General features: G+C 45.8%; 1 protein-coding gene across 23 annotated transcripts in view; it reads right to left on the reverse strand.

Moving 5' to 3' along the window:
* Nucleotides 1-10,826, reverse strand: part of EIF4G3 (eukaryotic translation initiation factor 4 gamma 3) — a 333,841-nt gene extending 323,015 nt beyond the window's left edge. For 12 of the 23 annotated variants that reach the window (XM_048221843.2, XM_044390440.3, XM_048221836.2 and 9 more), the window contains exons 1-2: nucleotides 10,518-10,714; nucleotides 9,992-10,172 (exon numbers count right to left, since the gene is read on the reverse strand). The gene's annotated coding sequence lies outside the window, so the exon portion shown is untranslated. Of the gene's footprint in view, nucleotides 1-9,991; nucleotides 10,173-10,517 lie in introns of all 23 variants that reach the window. The other 11 variants (XM_048221839.2, XM_048221826.2, XM_048221842.2 and 8 more) reach the window with 5 other exon arrangements.
* Nucleotides 10,827-20,618: the final 9,792 nt, after the last annotated feature.

Below are 20,618 nucleotides of genomic sequence, written 5' to 3' on the forward strand. Positions count from 1 at the left end.
GACTCCTACTTCACAGCATACATAAAAATTAACTCAAAATGGATCAAAGGCCTAAATTTAAGAGGTAAAATTATGAAAGAAGAAAAGAAAGGAGTAAATTCCCATGTCTCTGGGTTAAGGAAAGCCTTCTTAAACACACTAAGGAAGCACAAGTGACAAAAGTAAAACAGATAAATTTGACTTCTTCAAAATTAAACATTTTTATGCTTCAAAGGACAATATCAAGAAAGTGAGGGGAGCCTGGCTGGCTTAGTCAGTACAACATGCAACTCTTGGTCTTGGGGTTGTGAGTTCAAGCCCCAAGTTGGGTACAGAGATTCCTTAAAAATAAAATCTTCAAAAAGAAAGAGAGGGGGAGAGAGCGAGAGAAGACAACCTACCGAATGGGAGAAAACATCTGTAGAGGCAACTGGGTGGCTCAGTCGGTTAAGCTTCCTACTCTTGATTTGGGCTTGGGTCATGCTCAGGGTCATGAGGTTGAGCCCCTGTAGAGCATGGCTCCGTGCTTCAAGGGGAGTCTGCGTGAGTTTCTCTCTTTCCCTCTCCCTCTGCCCCTCCCAGCACCTTGTGCACACGCACGCACATGCGTTCTCTCTCTCTCAAATAAATATTTTTTTTTAAGATTTTTTAAATTTATTTGAGAGAGCACAAGTGAGAGAACACAAGCAGGGGGAGCAGCAGAGGGAGAGGGAGAAGCAGACTCCCACTGAGCAGGGAGCCAGATGTGGGGCTTGATCTCAGGACCCTGAGATCATGACCTAACCCAAAGGCAGATGCTTAACCGACTGAGCCACCCAGGTGCCTCTAAATAAATAAATCTTTAAAAAATTGTGCACACACACACATATATACACATATAAATTTGTAAATGTATCTGATAAGGGATTTGGATCCAGAATAAAGAACTTACAATAACTTAAGAACTTAATAATTAAAAGACCACCTCAGTAAAAACTGGGCAGAGGTAAAAAGAAAAAACTGGGTAAAGGATTTGAACAGACATTTCTCCAAAGACAAATGGCAAATAAACACACAAAAATATGCTCAATCAGCCACCAAGGAAAAGCAAATCAAAACCATAATGAGATACCACTTCACACTCACTAGGATGTCCTATGAAAAAAAGACAGATAATGACAAGTGCTGGAAAATGGTGCAGTCATTTTGGAGAAAGTCTGACAACTTCTCAAAATGTTAAACTTGGAGTTAACCTTGGGGCACCTGAGTGGCTTGATTTTGGCTCTGGTCATGATCTTGGGGTAGGTCATGATTTCAGGGTCATGAGATCTGCCCGAGAAAGATTCTCTCTCTCCCTCCCTCTGCCCCTCCCCCTGATCTCATGTGTGCGGGCTCTCTAATAAATAAATGTTAAAAACAAAACAAACATGGAGTTACCTTATAAAACCCAGCAGCTGCACTCCAAGGTATATACCCAAGAGAAATGAAAACCTGCATCTGCACAAAGACTTTCACAGCATAATTATTCGTAATACTCAAAAAGTTGATGAGGCACCTGGGTGGCTTGGTCAGTTAAGCATCTGCATTCCACTGAGGTCATGATCCCAGGGCCCTGGGATCAAACCCCTGTTGGGCTCCCTGCTCAGCGGGAAGTCTCCTTCTCCCTCTTCCCTGCCCCCTGCTTGTGATCTCTCTCTCTCAAAAATAAATAAATAAAATCTTTCAAAAAAATAGTTGAAACAACCCAAATATCCATCAAATGATGAATAAATAAAGGAAATGTGGTATCTGGAACATTATTCAGCAGTTTTTAAAAAAGTACTGAAACATACTACATCACAGATGACCCTTAAAAACATTAGGCAAAGTAAGAGAAACCAGTCACAGAAGACTATCTACTGTATTGTATCATTTATATGAAATGTCCAGAATAGGCAAATCTACAGAGGCAGAAAGCAGATTAGTACTTGCCTTTGGCAGAAAGAACTGGGGGGAAATAGGGAGTCTAATGGGTTTCTTTTGTGAGTGATAAAAATGTTCTAAAACTGGGGCACCTGAGTGGCTCAGTCGGTTAAGCATCTGCCTTCGGCTCAGGTCTGCCTTCGGCTCAGGTCATGACCCTGATGAGCCCCTGCTCAGCAGGGATCTGCTTTTCCCTATCCCTCTGCCCCTCCCCCTGTTCCTTCTCTCAGATAATAAAATCTTTTTTTAAAAAGTTCTAAAACTGATTTTGGTGATGGCTGCACAACTGTGAATATACTCAAAACCACTGAATGGTACACTCTAAATGGGTGGCTTGTGCGGTATCCAAACTATAGCTCAATAAAGCCATTAAAAAAAATAAAATAATAGTTTCACACAAATGAAGTCTAACCTTCTCCTAAACTGATTCAAAGCCCTCTACAATCTAAACCCATTATTTCAAATATTCTACCACAATAATCTTCCACTCCAAGCACACTGATGAGGATCCTCACAACCCAGCATACAGCATGCTTATTTCATGCCCAAACTTTTGTTCATGTTAATTACTCACTCACCACAATCCATTCCTCTCTGCCCATCTAAGCCCTGACTGTAGTCTTAAGCTCTTGTTTAATGTTTTTTAAAATCATCTTTCAGTTCAAATTCTGTTTCTTATATGCTATTTTCTAGGGCCTACTTTCTGCTGGCAGATAGTTAAGTAACAGGCACCTGGGTGGCTCAGTCGTTAAGCGTCTGCCTTCAGCTTGGGTCATGATCCCAGCGTCCTGGGATTGCACCCCTGCTTGTGTTCCCTCTCTTGCTGTCTCTCTGTCAAATTAATAAATAAAATGTTTTAAAAAAAAAAAAAGATAGTTAAGTAACAAAGGAAGCAAGACACAATTGTATATGTAGTCCCACCCTGGCCCCGGTCCCTGTTCCCTCTACAGTAACAGAAACACTCCTGGGGACCCTGCCAGGATGAGAGAGACTGAGACAAATACTGCTGTCCCTCCAAAGGACATTTTTTAGCAATAAAATTGTCAAGTATTAAGAAAGAAAGAAAGAAAGAAAGAAAGAAAGAAAGAAAGAAAGAGAAAGAAAAAAATCCCTTTTATGTAATTTGACCTTAAGTTACGTTACAACAAAAGAGCAGAATTTAAGCCCATTAAATAAAGCCCATAGAAAAAAGTGCGAGAAAGAAATATATCAAAATGTTAACAGTAGTTATCTCCACATACTAAGATTATGACTTTTTACTTTTCCATATTTTTTTAATTTCCTGATTCAACTACATTAGTTCTTATAATCACAAAACAAAATTTTTCATAGTAACATTTGACTATACAAGTTTTTCCACTTTGGCCTTATACCAACCCTCATCATCAGTATCCATACTTCAAAGGCAACTCAGCCACATTAGATGACTTTGTAAACTGGGTCATCTCAAACAAAATTATGAAACTACTATCAATTCAATTACACAACAGCCCAAAGCAATTTTAGGGCAGCCTTGAATGCTAAATGTGAGTTGTGATGCCATCTATACTAGCCCTAAAACTTATCTTAAAACTGATTCCCAGACTCTAACTTAATCAACATTTCAACAAATATTTACAGACTTCCTATCTGCCAAGTACTGCTCTAGAGGTTGCCAATTCAACAGCAAACAAAACTGACAAAATTCTCTGCCTTTACGGACCTCACATTCTATTGATAGAATTTAGTATCTCATAAGAGGGAACACACACAGGCTTGAAAAAGTACAAAACTACTACTAGTTAATAAAGGTCATAAAAACTGACAAATTTCAAACGTACTTAAAATAGTTAAAACGGTCTCAAATTTCAGCTGAGGCTACAAGAGAGTGAAAAACTCCTTCTGGATGGCAGCAAGCCAAAGAACTAAAGCCATTTGAGAATTCAGAAGTTGCCTGGGATCTTGCAATATTTCATCGATGTAAATCTCAGCTGCAGTTTATACTCTGCTTGAAGTCAGGCACCTAGCTAAGAATCAGGAAACAGTTTCCTATTATATTAGCTCAAATTATTATTCCTAAAGTAAAAATAGATTGTATCTCATCACAAGAGTTTATTCCAGAACTTACCTTCCCTCATACTTGATAATGAACTAACTTTATCAACCAGAGCAACCAGCATCTGGCTGGCCATGGCAACCTTATTTTATGGTCCCAAGCCATCCCACGATCTTCACTACCTAAGTCAGAGAGGCATTTCAGTCTGTTTGACTACACTTGATCTTAACCAAAAGGCCAAGAAGCGATTGGTCTGTTTAACGAAATCTAACATTAATAAGCCAAAAACCAGAGGCTTCTTATGCAATCAAGTTGCCTTTCCTGTGATCCATGTTAGCATACTTCTAATATCAATGTCTGACCATCAGACAAAGAATCCATTAATAGGTCTCTACAAATCCTTCCCGCCTACTTGAAAGAACAAAACAAACCTCACACCATAATCTTCAGAAATCATAAGCCATTGTAATTCAAGAGAGTCACTTAATAAACTAGTCTAACTCCTTCATTTTAGAGAAAGGGAAACTGACGCCCAGAGCATTTATGTGATTAGTCCAAGATAACACCTCTGAAAAACGGAAAAGCCAAACTCAAATCCAGATTTTTTTTTTTTTTTTACTACAAATCAGGTACACTTCTCGATACATAAAGCTAAATTTACCTATATTTCAAGGCTAGTTTTCAAGCCAAAAATCTAGTTATCAGAAGAGCAGGAAGGTATTATAAGATGAGTGGAAAGGAGACCAAGAGACCAGATCTGAAATTATCTTCTCATACTCTAATTCCTGGTATTATGGTACAGATGATACTTTGAATCTATGGCAATTGTGTTTTGATTGCCATGTTGTAGGCTACCTCCCCTAGCTTCTCTGCTCCTGCTAAAAACCTGAAACATGACAGAAATCCATTTACTCAAGTTCTATGCAGCAGCAACAGCAAAAGAACTGGTAAGTCAGCTGGCAGAAGAAAGCTCTGTAAACCTCGGGTAATTCTTACTCATCCTTCTAATGTAGTTCAGATGTCAATTTTTTCTAGGAAGCCCTAATTCCTCCTTCCTCCAGGCTAAGCTCTTACAGCAGAATTATCATCACACTTACTTCATGGTATTGTCACTTACCTGTTGGGACCAAGTTTTTTGAAGGTAAAAGCTTTTCTTTTTTTTTTCTTTTTTTTTTTTTTAAAGATTTTATTTGACAGAGAGAAAGAGCACAAGTAAGGGGAACAGCAGGCAGAGGAAGAGGGAGAGGCAGGCTCCAAGCTGAGCAGAGAGCCCAATGTCGGGCTCGATCCCAGGACCCTAGGATTATGACTGACCCAAAGGCAGGCGCTTAGCCAACTGAGCCACTCGGGCACCCGGAAGGCAAAAAGCTTTTCAACCCTACACCTAGCACTGAGTTTGGCATACAGTACAGGCTCAATAAATGAACAAATCAATTTTAAAACTTGCCACTTACGCTGAAGCTCCAATATAAATGGCTAAAACATGGCAATCTTGTTATGATTTAAAACACGGTTTTCAGGGGTGCCTGGGTGGCTCAGTCAGTTAAGCATCTGCCTTCATCAGCTCAGGTCATGCTCCCAGGGTCCTCCCTCTCCCTCTGCCCCTCCCTCAATTCTGCTCATGTTTGCGTGCCCGCGCACACGCATGCTCTCTCTCAAATAAATCAATCTTAAAAAAAAAAAAAAAAAACCCGCGGTTTTCAAATATTTTTTAATAGCAGACCTTTCTGTAAAAATCTTATCAGAAACCCCAATGTGGAAAAGTAACATATCAGTCCTTCAATGGTTTAATCTCACAGTTTGACAAAAAAATACCCCACTTTAAGACCTGTAAGCCTAGGACAGGGAGTAGAAGCAGCAGAGGCAAGAGCCAATGTGACTCAGGCATCTAAGTAACATTCTTCCTTCCGCATCTTCATCTTGCCCTGAAGAGCACACATCCATCTCTGTTGATGGTAGGGCTTAAGAGTAGAGAGACTGCTGGCTGCTTCATGAGCTATATAGAGTTCTAGTTGCTAGTTAACAACAGTATTTTGCTGGAGGCCTTGCTAACTTCTGAACAAGCAGAAACATGCACTGAATCAAATGTGCAGGCCTATTACGCTTTAAGGCTCAATGAGGTAAAGATAACCTACATGTCTTACAGTCTGTGGCTATGAACTAATTAAAACAAGATACAGTATCATGGCATTTTAGATGACTCCACAGAGCCTCTTTACTGCATAGAGACCTTCCCCTAGCTACCTCCCACTCTCATATGCAGACTTTATAAGAAGCAACGACGCATAGTAAAAAGGACATTCATGAGCTTTGGAGCCAGTCATACCACGGTCTGAACTGCGGACCACCACTTACTAGATGGACAACCTTGGGAACATTACTTAACTTCTCTGCTCTTCAGTTTCCTCATCTGTAAAATAGAGACAGTACCTACCTCATTAGGATTATGAGAATTAAGTAAAATCATGCATGTATAGTACCCAGAATAGAAGGCACTCAATAAATGAATACTATTGTTAATATTATGCAGATTTAGCTTTGGTCAAGAGACAAAAAAGAGGAAAAAAATGCTTTTGGCTTCAATCTATAAAACTGAAAATCAACAGAGAAAACAACAAAAAAAAAAAGAAAGAAAGAAAATTAAATACAAAAAATACCCTCAATGGGCATATTGTTTTTAACATATGTTATACCCAAGACAAAATAGCTGAGGACAGAGGTCATTTTCTGGTTGCCACAGGCCTTTACCAAATTTAGTTCCTTCAAAGAACCCACTGCCCTGATTTTCTTAACCAAACTGGCTGCCCCAAAACAGTAACTAGACTCCCCAGAAGTGTCAGCAGCTCTGAGAGAAATTACACCCTGAAGTCTTTCCATATAAATAGAACACTGTGTATTCATAACAGACTGCAAAATTGTTCTAAGTCAGAACTATTTTGAACAAATTCAAACTCATTTATCTTTAATTATCTGAAAGGTAAGCAATTTCCATCCAAAGGGCTAGGCTTTTAATGGAAGCCTAAGAACTCCCTGAAAATGTAAGCAACAGTTTTCTGTGGAGAGGGTCTATAAGCTTTCATCAAAATGTCAAAGTTGTTTGTTACCCAGAAAAGGTTAAGAATCACTTTTAAGATGCTCAACAGAGCTTCTGAGAAGTTCACACTGGGAAGCTGGGGAGAGCATATCTCAAGGCAAGTACCTTGAAGTGCCAATTTCATAAACTATTCATATTGGATTATGTTATAAAAATTCTAAGCATATTCCTCCCTCACCAGTAGCACTTTTCACAGCAGAGTTTATCCTCTTTCATCCCTCACCATCCCTGCCACCCTCCATCATGTCCCATTCCTTGCCAGGCCTCATTCCCTGCCTCTTTGCAGTCAAAGGCTTCTGCCTAAAATGGCTTTATGGGCCTGCCATGCAATAATGATGCCTAGAGGCAGGTTCTAGTTTATATTTCAATTCATTACTGCCAACATTCCCCTTCATTTCTGATTTGTCACTTGAACACTAAGTACAAATGAAGGACACGGTCAGGTGAATCTCCTTTCAGTATTTTTATAAATTTAAAATACTATATGAATTTATTAATTCAAACACAACTGTACCAATATATTTTGAAAAACTGGAGATTTAACCAAGCCATAGAAAAAGCAACTCCAGCTTTGCACTCCAGTCTCAAAGCTTCGTGTGTATCAACTTACCACATGATGACCACTTTCATCAAACAAATGCAAATTCCCACACCTCCTCAGAATAGAAAAGCAGAATTGCTCTGTTTCAATCCATTTTAACCAATTCCCCATTACCACCGATAATGCTTCATCATCGGTATGTTCTAATGATCCTATACCTCATTTACTATACAAACTTTTAGATTTTACTAGTTGAAACCTTTCAGTGAGTAAAGCAGTAAGATAATAGAATTGTGAAATACATCAAGAATTTTAATTTCTTCTATAACATGAGACAAAGTAAAAACTTAAAGCCATATAAAAACCAACTACCCATATTATTACAAATAAGTGTAAGAATCATCTCCAATGGAAATTACACAATAAATTTATGCCCTTTAACAACTGTTGCAGTACTAGTAACTACTTCTGTGTTGCAACCAACTCAGAGCTTTTATAAGTCCTTCCTTTGTGAAATGCATTGAGAAAAAGCACACTTGAAACACTTAAGTCACAGCTCTTTATGTCCAAATAAAGCCAACAAATTCACCAAAGCACTGGTCCTCACTTATCACCTTGTACATCAAGAACACACACTATGGGCTTCCTTTCAATGCTTACTTGCCAAAATAGCTCCAAAATACAGGTAATGAAGAATTTACTTCGTGACACAGTACATAAACTTATAGCCCTAACCAAGTATGGGCAATCAAAACCAAAAAAAAAAAAAAAAAAAAAAAGACTGAAATTAGAAAGGAATTCAAACTCACAAAGCATTAAGTGAAGATATGTTTAAGAGATCCAGCAATGAACTCCGAGACCTTGAAGTAGGCAAATCAGCCAACCCTTTTTCCCCCAAAGTAAAGCGACTAGGGATACTTCTCAAAAGGAACCAGATTTTCCATGAGCAACACTAAGGTATCACTAGCATTCTCATCCGTGAAAAATTCTTAATTGAACAGAATCATGCAGGATAAAAACATTATGAAATCAGTACACACATCACACTGGAATGGAATTTATCTTTACTCTGCGCCACACCGCCTGGATTGAATAACAGTATTTAAAGAACAGAGAAAATGACACTTGACAGAAACCGAAAGGATGACCTGAAATGACTCTAGAAGGGAGATACCTTTCCCTTCTCAAAGTAATCGATACAGACAAGAATCAAACTACAGACTGTGAAATCATCCGTGGACTTCATGGTAGTTATCTGCTCAAACACCCTACTCTGTCTGGAAGTCAAACACAAAATGACACAAATACAAAAACACAACACATCTAACATCCAATGGTTATTTATTGATTTACACAAATACAACAGCGGGGGGAAGGGAAAGGTGCATGATGAAATGTTATTCTCAGGTAGGTAATACCTTTCTAAATCTCCGTGGAATTCATGAACTCAACGTTTTACCTTCACCGGCTAGTTCCTGACTAAAATACCTGGTCATCAAGTCTTTTCAATCAAAGCTGTCCAAAAATTCTACAATCGAGCAAATAACACGAAATTAGATTCATTCAATACTAGAACTCTCCTCCAGAAGCCCTGATCCCCTCTAGACATCAGGCCTAAGAAGAGGAAATTAAAGCCTTTAAAAATATCCATCATAACACAAGCCTTCCAAGAAGTGAGACTTTTGGGGGTGATGGGTAATGTCAGTTAACTTCCTCTTCCTTTAAAAAGGTCAAAGACAGGGAAGCGTCCGGTGTAACATTTCCTCCTCAGATCGCGTTCCACCACAAACCACATCACAACTCCCCCCATCGCTAAACATTAGCCAGAGGGGGTGCTTTCTGTACATTTTCACCGTAGGTTTAAAATCCGACTTACCTCAGAAACGAACTGAGCTTAGTTTGAAACAGGAAATTTACCAATAAAGTTTATTATGTACTGATAATAACAATTAGGGAAGCCCACCAGGCCCCGCTGCAGGGGGAGAAGGGAGAGGAGGAGGAGGAGGAGGGTGTAGTCCTCACAACAATCAAGAGAAAAGCCTTCCCTGCAGGGCTGGTCCCAGGCACCAGCAAATTCGGCCTAATAAAGGGGGGCGGGGGGAGGCGGGGGGGGGGGGAAGCGAGAAGGGGGGAAGGGTCCCCCAGCTCTAAAAGGGAAGGGTTGCAGAGGCCAGGCCGAGCGGAGCTAGTTTTCACAGTACTGCAGAGGGTCCCAGGGTTCCCCGCAGGCCTGGTGCCGCCGGAGCACCCCGAAAGCCCCGGCCGAGCCGGCCGCGGGGGCTCGAGCAGCAGCCCCTTCCCCGGCTGGGCTGCGGTGGCCGGCAGGAGGGTCCCCGGGGAGCCACGGCCCCCCGGGTTGCGGCGAGGTGCCGAAGGGCCGGCAGGAAGGTGAAAAGGATACTGTTGGGGCGCCTGGGTCTGGAGGGCCCTGATGTTCGGGTGAGGAGGGGCCGCTGCCGCCGCCGCCGCCGCCGCCGCTGCCGCCGCCGCTGCTGCTGCCGCCGGGTGAGGAGGCGGTACCGCTGCTGCCGCCGCCGCCGCCGCTCCGGTGCCGGGTCCGGTTCCTGCTGCAGCCGCTGAGCCTGATTTCAGAGCCGGTTTCTGCGGTAAACTCATGGCAAAGCGAAGCCACCAACCCCCCCAGAGCGGGACCGGGCGCGCCGGGGTGCAGGGGCCGGGGGCAGCGGGGGGGCGGGATGGGGGCAGACCCAGGGAGGCGGCGGGAGCGGGGGGCTGGGGGGAGGCTGGGAGGAGGAGGAGGAGGAGGGGGCCGGGGCCGGTCACACACGCCCGCCGCCGCCGCCGCCGCCGCCGCCGGCAGCAGCAGCCGCCCCGCGGGCCAGCACCACCGGCTGCCGGTCTCCGTGACAACGCGACCCCAGGGGGGGGGCCGGACCCGGCGGGGGCAGGAGGCGGAGAGACCGGACCTTTCACGGCAATATCCTCATGGGCCGGCGGCGGGGGTCTTTATCCCCCTCCCCGGGGGAAGCGGCGCCCTTCTCGGTAGCGGGGCTCAGGCGATGCCGGCGGATTTTCTTCACTCAACGAGCAGAGCATCCAACATGGCGCTGCGGCCGCCTCCAGCAGTCCGGCCGGACGGCCGCTCGGAAAACTTCGGGCCTTTTCGGAGCGGCTCGGGAGAACGAGAGTGGGAAGCGCCTTCGGCTCTTTCCGGAGACTGCGAGCGGTCGGGATTCTTCGGAGACGCTCGGGGGCGTCTTCGGCCGCCGTTCGGGCGATCTCTGGGGCTGACTCGCCTCCTCGGGAATGATCGGCGAGGGGGGCTTCCCAGGCTCGCTGCCGCGGGGGTGTGGGGTGGAGGCAGAGACCAAAGGCGAGGTCTGGTCCGCCAGAGCCCTCCCCTGCCGCCCAGCCTGCAAGAACAATGGCAACGGCCCTGGAGCCTGCGGTTCGCAGAGCCCTGCCCGCAGGGCGGGAGGCGGTGAGGCGAGAAACCTCGGTTACAGTGGAAGGAACCGCTTAACCAGAGTGAAACCGCTGGAAAGGAGCCCGCTGCGTGCATTTATTAGCATAATAAATAGCACTCGCCGGCCCCTAAGGCAGTTCTCGTCCGTTGTGTCGACACTTCACCCTCCTACACTCCGAGAGGTGACTAGAACGAGGAGCCTCACTTCCAGAGCACCCTGAAGCCCGGAGAGGAAAAGTGACTGGCCCAAGGTCACCCGGCCGGGAAGGGGCAGAGCCAAGCCTGGAGCCGAATTCCACCTTCCTCTGGAGGAACCTGGCCGATTTTCCAAGTTGCCTTGGGACCTGATGCGACCCTCATCTAATTAGCAGCCTAGACTGAGGGTTCTGTGGACGGATTTGTCCAAGGCCTGCCCCGTGACCGGAGCGCCCCTTGACCAGCAGCTCCCCAGTGTCCTATGCCGGGGTAACATTTGTCCTTTGCTCCCCACTGGGCTGACTGAGACCACCCAGCCCTTCCCCGCACACCCTACCCCGAGCAGGGGCCTTGCGCTTGGCACAGGTGATTGAGTGGAAAGGAATCGCAGGGATCTACGGAGCGATCCCAGTAAGACTGGTTACCAGGCACAGAGCACTTAATACGCATGATCTCATACAGTCCTGTGAAAGATGTAGTACCCATTTTACAAATGAAGAAACTGAGGCTCGGGAAGGTGCAATACCATCACACAACGGAAGCGCTGAGAAAATTGAGGCTCAAAGCAGGCAAGAGACTTTCCCCAAGTCACATAGAGAGTATAGTTGACAGAGTCGAAACTTGAATTTGGTTAGGACTCCTGCTATACTGCTTCATATCGCTTTTTTTTTTTAATTCACATAAAGCTCTACATATAGTGGGTGTTTAATTCTTGACAGTCCCTGAGAGCTCCATATGCCTCATCCCCCATCTCCAGACTAGAAGACAGGAGTTACTTCATACTCTTTGGAGTCCCAAACCATTTGGGTTTATTATACCTGATGATTTAGGATTGGATCTTCTGCTCTTCTCCGGCATGACTGGCTCCAGGAAAAATTCCCAAGGGGTTCAGTTCCCCCAGATTCTCCTTCCTGGTGTTCTGAGATCTCAGACTTCCTTATCCCAGTCAAAACCTGTTCCCAGGAAAGAATCTGGCTTCTCATTTACACTAGAGTGATAACAGACTGATAATTGCTTAATTGCTATTCTTTTCTAAGCCAGTTTCATTTTCTAACTTAATAATAGCTACAAGCATCAGGTGATTACTGTGGGCCTGATCTTTGCTAAGCACTTTGTGAGTATTATCTCTCTTAAAACGGAAAGACCTTGGGCAAAATAATGTAAAAGTCCCTGATAAGATTCTGCCCCCAGGCAATCAATGAGGGGAGGCTTACTGAGAGCAGTCAAAAGGGTAGACTGTTCTTTCATCCAAAAGCATGGCCCTGCTCAACACCCCTCTCACAGAGCAGCTAGCATTTATTAAACATGTATAATGTGCCAGGATACAACTCTGCTAAACATTTTGCTTAGATTAACTCTTACTCCCTCAACAACTATACAAGGTGTTATTTTATCCTGTTGACAAATGAAGAAACTGAGGCTCAAAGATGTAAGGAAGCAATCCATACAAAAAGATTTTTAGTGAGCTCCGTGCCCTAACACAGGACTTGAACTCACGACCCTGAGATCAAGACCTGAGCTGAGATGTAGAGTCAGACGCTTAACCGACTGAGCCACCCACCTGCCCCTCAACCTGTGTAACTCTTAAGTGGAAAGGCTGGTGTACAACCCGAGGCATCTGACTCGAGTCTGATATGCCGCGTTTCCCTCAACATAGCAACCTCCCCAGGTGTGGCCAGAGGCACCTTCAAAAAGCAAAGCTGGTTCTGTGAACTTATCTGCTGAGAGCCCTCCAAGGTTCCCGCACTGTCTTCAGGACCCAGTCCAAGCTGAAGGTCCCTCCGGACCTGGGCTCTGCTTCCAGACCGCCACTCATGGGTAGAGCAGCAGCCAGCTTAGTCTGCCACAAACAAAGCCATTTTCCTTCTCCCCCAGGGGCTCGTCCACAGACTGCTCCTATGACCAGTAACTCCAAACCATCCTCGCCCGCCTGCAGTCCATGGGCTCATTCCTGCTCCTACTTCAAGAGTTAGCTCAGGCCTCACCTCTTCCAGGCATCTTTTTCTCACTGCCCAGGCTGTGTGAGGCACCCTGCCTCCAGGCTCCCAAGGGAGCGGATGCTTAGCTCTCAGGACACTTCTTGAGCAACTAAGTACAGCCATTGGAATCACATTACCTGAGTCTGATTCTCAGCCCTGCCTTTTATTAGCTAGATGACCTTGAAGACATCACTTAACCTCTCTGAGCCTCAGTTTTCTCATCTGTAAAATAGATTCTACCTCCTATCATGAGAATAAGACAACAAATACAAGGGCGCCTAGGTGGCTCAGTTGGTTAAGTGTCTGACTCTTGATTTCAGCTCAGGTCATGATCTCAGGGTCCTGGGATGAAATCCTTCCTCAAGACCCACATCAGCTCCACGCTCAGCAGGAAGTCTGCTTGTCCCTCTCCTTCTGCCCAGCCACCCCCCGCCACTGGAGCACGCGTGCGCTTTCACAAATAAATAAATAAAATCCTTTAAAAATTTTTTAAATAATAAATAATTTTAGAAAGAAAACAAGGGAAGCCTGGGTGGTTCAGTCAGTTAAGTGTCTCCCTTCGGCTCAGATCATGATCCCAGGGTCCTGAGATTGAGTCCCGCATTGGGCTCCTTGCTCAGCTGGGAGCCTGCTTCTCCTTCTGCCTGCCTCTCCCTCTGCTTGTACACTCTCTCTCTAAGGGGGAAAAAAGTTAGAAAAAAAAAAAAAGACAGCGAATGCAAAGCACTTAGCGCAGTCCCTGGCTCATAATAGTTGTCGTGTATATTACTTAGGCATTTAAAATATCCCGAATTTCTAGCACTCAATAAATAGGACGTAAAACTTGCTGAAGGGCAGGATAGTTGTGAATTGTTAGAGGATTTCATGTTACCCTATAGTCCTGGGTACCCCAGAGCCCAGGCTGGGCCTCACTGTACAGAGAAAGGGAAGGACCAGACTATCCCAGGGCAGGCACCAATAGCTCACAAGGGGAGTGTTGTGCCTTTGACCTCTGCTATTCCCAGAGCCCACCACGCTGCCTCCAACACAGACCTACACCCCCCTCCCCAGAATGAATATATCTCTCCATCTCGTCCAAAGAGCCAGCAGACAACTAAGACTTGGTTTATCCATCTCATGGCTGGGTGATAGAGTTTTGCTTATTTGTTATCATATGGAGTCAGTGCTCTGTTTCTCTGAGTGAACTGGAGATTGGGCTCAGGAGGATCCCTTCATTTCTTATTTGACAACTTGAAAATATTGTTGCAAGCTGGAGTTCTGTCTCCCCTTCATTTTTCCTCCTGGAGGGGACTGGCCTTTTAGCATAAAGACAAGCCATGATATGCCAACAGAAGTCATCTTCAGTAGACACAGAGGGGTTTGTATATTATTTGCTGTTCCACTCAGCGTCATGCGAATATCCACCAAGGGTAGAGCTGGGCATGAACCTTTGTGACCCGAGACCTAGACCCTCGTCAGTTAAGACCTAGCGATGGTAGGTCAAGAAGGTTTAAAAACATGAAAAAAGAGGATTGAACACTGAGGAAGGAGACACTTCAGGGCATCCATCTAAAGCGGACAGGGGTGGAAGGAGAGAAGCCCCAGTGGGCAAAGTAAAGAAATTGTTTGCCCACAGTAAGCATGTTCGTAATCAGCCATGAAGGCTCTTCAGTGAAGAGCTGTGCCAAGCTGGCCTTTCCAGACATCACAGGGCCCAGGGGTAGGGTGCCACGTGAGAGTGGTGATTCCTTGCAAAGGTTTTAAACTTCAACCCAGATCTGGATTCTAACCTTACAGACCAGCTGTACTACCTTAAGCAAGTTTTCTAACTTCTCTGGGCCATTTGCAAAATGACCCAGGAGGTCTGCCTCTCACGGATTAAAGCAAGACTTAAAGCCCAGCCATAGAACATCACCAGGGCCTGGGGCCTAAGAAGCACCTTGACAAAGTTTAATTCCCGTCCGTTTCCCTCCAGGGCAGGAAGGGGGCAGCTTCTCTACTTTGCTGCGGTTCTCACTGGTCCTGGAACCAAGTTGTCCTGCCCCTTTGCCCGCGGTGTGGGGGATGGCTCTCCATCACTCAGCCACTCCTCTTGGAAGCGATCACAGCTCGCACCAGCCACTTGCGGCCGCAGATAGGGCAGCTTCACCAGGATACAAGAAGGGGCAAAAACTGTTCTCACAGAATGGTTCATTAAGATGGTAAGCTTTAGGGGCGCCTGGGTGGCACAGCGGTTAAGCGTCTGCCTTCGGCTCAGGGCGTGATCCCGGTGTTATGGGATCGAGCCCCACATCAGGCTCCTCCGCTATGAGCCTGCTTCTTCCTCTCCCACTCCCCCTGCTTGTGTTCCCTCTCTCGCTGGCTGTCTCTGTCTCTGTCTCTGTCGAATAAATAAATAAAATCTTTAAAAAAAAAAAATGGTAAGCTTTATGTTATTTGTACTTTACCACGATTATTTTTTTTAAGTATTATCATAGAGTCTCGTCAGGACTGAAAATACCTTAAAGATAATATTACCCAGTGTTCTGGTTTTAGGAATAGAGCCCAGAGAGAGGAAGGATTTTTTTCAAGGTCACACAGCAAAGGAGCAGCAGAGCAGAGAACTGAAACTCCAGCCTCTCTTCACTGCTAGACCAAGGCCTTTGCCACGGATACCATCCTCCCATTAAGAAGTCTGCTGCAGCCCCCTGGCCTTTTCCTACTTCCAGCATTGGCCAGTCTTGGCCTTGCATACCTCTGGAGCAAGGGATCTTCAGGATTCATGTAACTGGCATTTACTGAGTGACCACTACGTGCCAGGCCCCATGCTGGGCCCCTAAGAGGAATAGGAGGCCAGAGCTAATGGGGAGGAGAGAGGGCTAACTGGACCTACAATTTAAGTAATCCCCATAATTTTTTTACATTAAAAAGTGAAGATCATGTCAGCTCTCTGCTCAGAGCCCTTTACTGTCTTCTCTTCTTATCTGGAGTAAAAGCAAAAATCTATTCAATGGCCTACAATGCCCTACAGGAGTTCTGCCTCCCATCCTCACCTTGACCTCTTTGAGCTTCTATCCTACTCTTCCTCCTGTTTCGTGCACGGGCCTTCGTGATGTTCCTTTATCCGGAGCGCACTCCCACTTCGGGGCCTCTGCATTTCCTGTTGCCTGTCCTTGGGATCGCTGCCCTGCACATTCCCTCACTTCCTTAATGTTTCTGCTCAAATGCCACCTTATCAGAGAAGGCTTCCCAGGCATCCCATATAAATTAGCAACCCACCCCCATCCCCAGCACACCCTGGCCTGCTTGAATTTCCTTCGTGACACCTGTCACCATCTGACATGCGACATTTCCATATTGATGAGTTCAGGGTCTACCTCTCCCCTCCCCCCAGAATGTTAGCCCTAGAAGAGGAGGGACTTTGTTTTGCTCACTGGTGTATCTCTAGGTTATAGAATAGAGCCTGACACGTATTCTGCGCTCGTGATATTGTGATTTGTAATAAGAAATTTATATTTGGCCTTCTGTTCCTGGCAGAGAGCTCTAAAACTCTTGGAATTTCCTAAGCGATTAGAATGATAAAGGTGTCTTTTGTTATGTTAACGATGTGACTTCTGGAAAGCCCCTAGGTCACCTAAGGATGGGGGGTGGGGGCTGGTTGTCAGGGGAACCAACCCTGCGATTAGAGAGTTGGAACTTTCAGCCCCACCCCAGGACCTCTGAGAAGGGGAGGAGAGCTGGAGATAGAGTTCCAATGATTTATTTAGTCATGCCTGGGTAATGAAGCCTCTGTTAAGAACGCCAAAGGATGGGGTCCACAGAGCTTCTGGACTGGTGAGCATGCGGAGAGTCAGGGAGAGTGGCGCCCCTGGAGAGGGATGGCTGATCAGACCCTGCCCCACACCTCACCCTGTGCTTCTCTTCCAGCTGGCTGTTCCCAAGTTACATCCTTTCATAATAAACTGTTCGTCTAGTGAGTAAGACGTTTCTCTGAATTCTGTAAGCCGCTCCAGCAAATTAATCAAACCCAAGGAAGGGATCATGGGAACCTCTGATCTCTAGCGGGTAGGTCAGAAGCACGGGGGATAAGCTGGCCTTGCAGCCAGTCTTTGAGATGAGGGGGGTGGGCGGTCCCATAGGACCGAACCCTCAACCTGTGGGATCTGATGCCATCTCCAGGTAGATGGTATCAAAACTGAGTTAAGTTGGAGGACCCCGAGCGGGTGTCTGAGCACTGGTGTTGAGAAAACACAAATCGGAGTATCCCATAAATGTTTGTCGCCTGGACACAAAATGACAAATGCTGTGGGAATACAGGTTGTGGGACCAGGTGCGGAGTGGAGAGGACAGAGCGCAGTTACCCCGTTCTGACTCCTCCGCACTTCCATCCTCCGACCTAACTTGAGCAAAATTAGGCCTGTCCTTCAAGCTGGACGCCACTGGCAAATGCTTTGAATTAAAAAGAATTTGTTACATCTGAGTGTGTCCGTCATCACCAAGATACCTCTTTTCGCTTTGCTGGTCACCTGTTGTTGTTTTTTATGACTTTTTTAGAGATTTTATTTATTTTTTTATTTGAGAAAGAGAGACAGCATGTGCGCACATGGGGGGAGGGGTTGGGTGCGCAGAGGGACAAGCAGACATTTCCTCTGAGGGTAGAGCCCAAAGCAGGCCTCGACCCCAAGACCCTAAGATCATGACCTGTGCCAAAGTCAGACGCTTGACCAACTGAGCCACCCAGGTGGCCCTCAGATTTTTTTTAAAGTAATCTTTACACCCAACATGGGGCTGAGATCAATCTCTATACCCACAAGCCTGAGCTCAAAGGTCCCGTGCTCCACCAACCGAGTCAGCCAGGCGTCCCTTTGCTGGTAAGTTTTGAAAAAAAAAAAAAATTGGGAGCATTTTCCTAGAAAGGGGAAAGCAAATCCAGGGAACCATCCCAGGGGTCCCTGGAGACAGATAGAGCCCGGTCCTAATTACAACTCTGCTACTTTTTCTTTCCTCCTCCTTCTTGCAACTTTTTAAAACTTTTGGTTAGATATACACAACATAACATTCATCACTTTAACCATTTTTTTAAAGATTGATTTTAGAGAGAGCATGAGCACGGCGGGGAGGGGCAGAGGGAGAGAGAAACTCAAGCAGACTTTGCACTCAGTGGGAGCCCAATATAGGGCTCAATCCCACAACCCTGAGATCACAACCTGAGCTGAAACCCAGAGTCAGGTGCTTAACCAACTGAGCCCCCTAGGTGCCCCCGCTTTAACCATTTTTAAGTGTACAATGAAGTGGCCTTAAAGTGGTATTCACACTGTTGTACAATCACCACCACTGCCCATCTCCACTGTTCATCTTCAGAACTTCTGCCACATCCCAAACCAAAACTCCTGTACTCGTTAAACAGTAACTCCCTGTTCTCTTCCTCCCTGGCAACCACATCCTACTTCCTGTCTCTATGAATCTGACTACTCTAGGTACCTTGCGTAAGTGGAATCACACAATACTTGTCCTTTTGTATCTGGCACATTTCACTTAGTATGTTTCTAAGGTTCATCCATACTGCAGCATGTATCAGCACATAATTCCTCCTTAAGGCCGAATAATATCCCATTACATAGATATACCACATTTTGTTCGTCCATACAGAGATCAATGGACCTTTCAGAATGGGTATGCAAGTACCCATTCCAGTTACTGCTTTCCATTCTTTGGGGTATAAACCCGGAAGTGGAATTGCTGGATTATATGGTAATTCTGTTTAATTTTTAAAGATTTTATTTATCTTTTGAGAGAGAGACAGAGAGAGCATGAGTGGGGGGGGAGAAGCAGACTCCCCACTGAGCAGGGAGCCCAGCGTGGGGCTCGATCCCAGGCCCCTGAGATCATGACCTGCGCTGAAGGCAGACACTTAACCAACAGAGCCACCCAGGTGGGCTTCTTTATAGAAATGTCTATTCAAGTGCTTTGCCCATTTTTGAATTTTTAAAAAATTTTATTTGAGTTTTTTTTCAAGTGGGTTCGACACCTAATGTGGGACGTGAACTCACAACCCTAAGATCAAGGGTCTGGCACTCCACCTGCTGAGCCAGCCAGGCGTTTCCCTGTTTGTGCTTTTTGTTTTTAAGTAGGTCCACACCCACTGTGGAGCCCAATGCAGGGGTTGAAATCATGACCCTGAGATCAAGAGTCAGATGCTTAATGGACTGAGCCGCCCAGGCGCCCCTCCCTGTTTGTCTTTTTATTGGTGTTGAGGCATACGAGTTCTTTCCTCTCTTCCATTTTTAACTCTGCGTGTTTGAGCAAGTTCCAGAAACCCACGATGCCACAGTTTCCCCAACTATAACAATAATTTTTTTCACCTATTAATTCCTACTTCCGAGAGCTGTCATGAGTATTAAGTAAGCTAGCAAGCAGAAACCAACCATCAGCCTGGCTGGCTGATAGAAACAACCGCTGTCACTGAGCATTCACTATGAGCCAGGCATTGAGCAAAACTCTTTATATGTATCAACTCATTTAATCCCCATAACACTCTGATAGAGCTCTGAGTACTAATACTGCCCGCACCTGGGACCTGAACCATAACAGGGGTTGCTTCCTTTCTTGTCTGGCTAACCACCCAGCATGTTCAGGAGGCGGCTGCTGGGTCTGGGGGCAAGGCAGCCTTTCACCTTGCTGATGCCAGGCCTTACCAGAACCCCCTACACCAAATCTACTGAGATCAACCTGCACCGCCACTGGGCCTGGCCCCCTGAGAGGTCTTTAATACCCGCCTCACAGTATTCCAACCCTCTCTAAAGCAAGGGACTTCACACAATCACCCACATATCCCATCTTGAGTCTGGAAACCATATCCCTTACCCTGGGTGGCCCAGCCTTCCCCTGGCTCTTGTCAAGCCGGATGCTATTTAATCATCCTGCCAAGTTTGCTGCCTTGGGAAAATCCTGGACTCTCTTTTCCCCCTATCCAATGACTGGAAGAGGAAGCTGGATTTCCAGATGCCCACAGCTGGCACCAAGCTCCGAACTGGCTCTGATGATCTCCACGGGAGCCAGCCTGCTAGCCTGGCCTGGCCTGCTGGCACTCCAGACACCTGGAAAGTGGCTGGGGCGCGTTGCTAGGCTCTGCCTTTCCCGCTGGCGTGAGAATGAAAATAGCAGCGATTTAGAATTAATTCTGCAGATGGACATTTTTCAGTTTCCCAAATTTGGCAATCATGCTTTTTTCCCCTACCCTCATTACACGCCTTTTCTTCCACTGTAGTGGCGAAGTTGAAAAAGATGCATGGTTCTCCCCCTTATGCAGGCTAAGCGAGGACTGGATAGAGCCCAGGTTCCTGACCAGGGTACGTGCCTGACTACATCTGGCTCCTACCAATCTCTGCGCCCTCAGTTCCTGCCCCTTCCCCACGGACATGTACCCCGAACAGCCATGCACTTTCCTGTTGCCAAGTCTTTCCATACAT

Source organism: Ursus arctos, unplaced genomic scaffold (assembly GCF_023065955.2).
Source record: "Ursus arctos isolate Adak ecotype North America unplaced genomic scaffold, UrsArc2.0 scaffold_32, whole genome shotgun sequence".
Lineage (NCBI taxonomy): Eukaryota > Metazoa > Chordata > Mammalia > Carnivora > Ursidae > Ursus > Ursus arctos.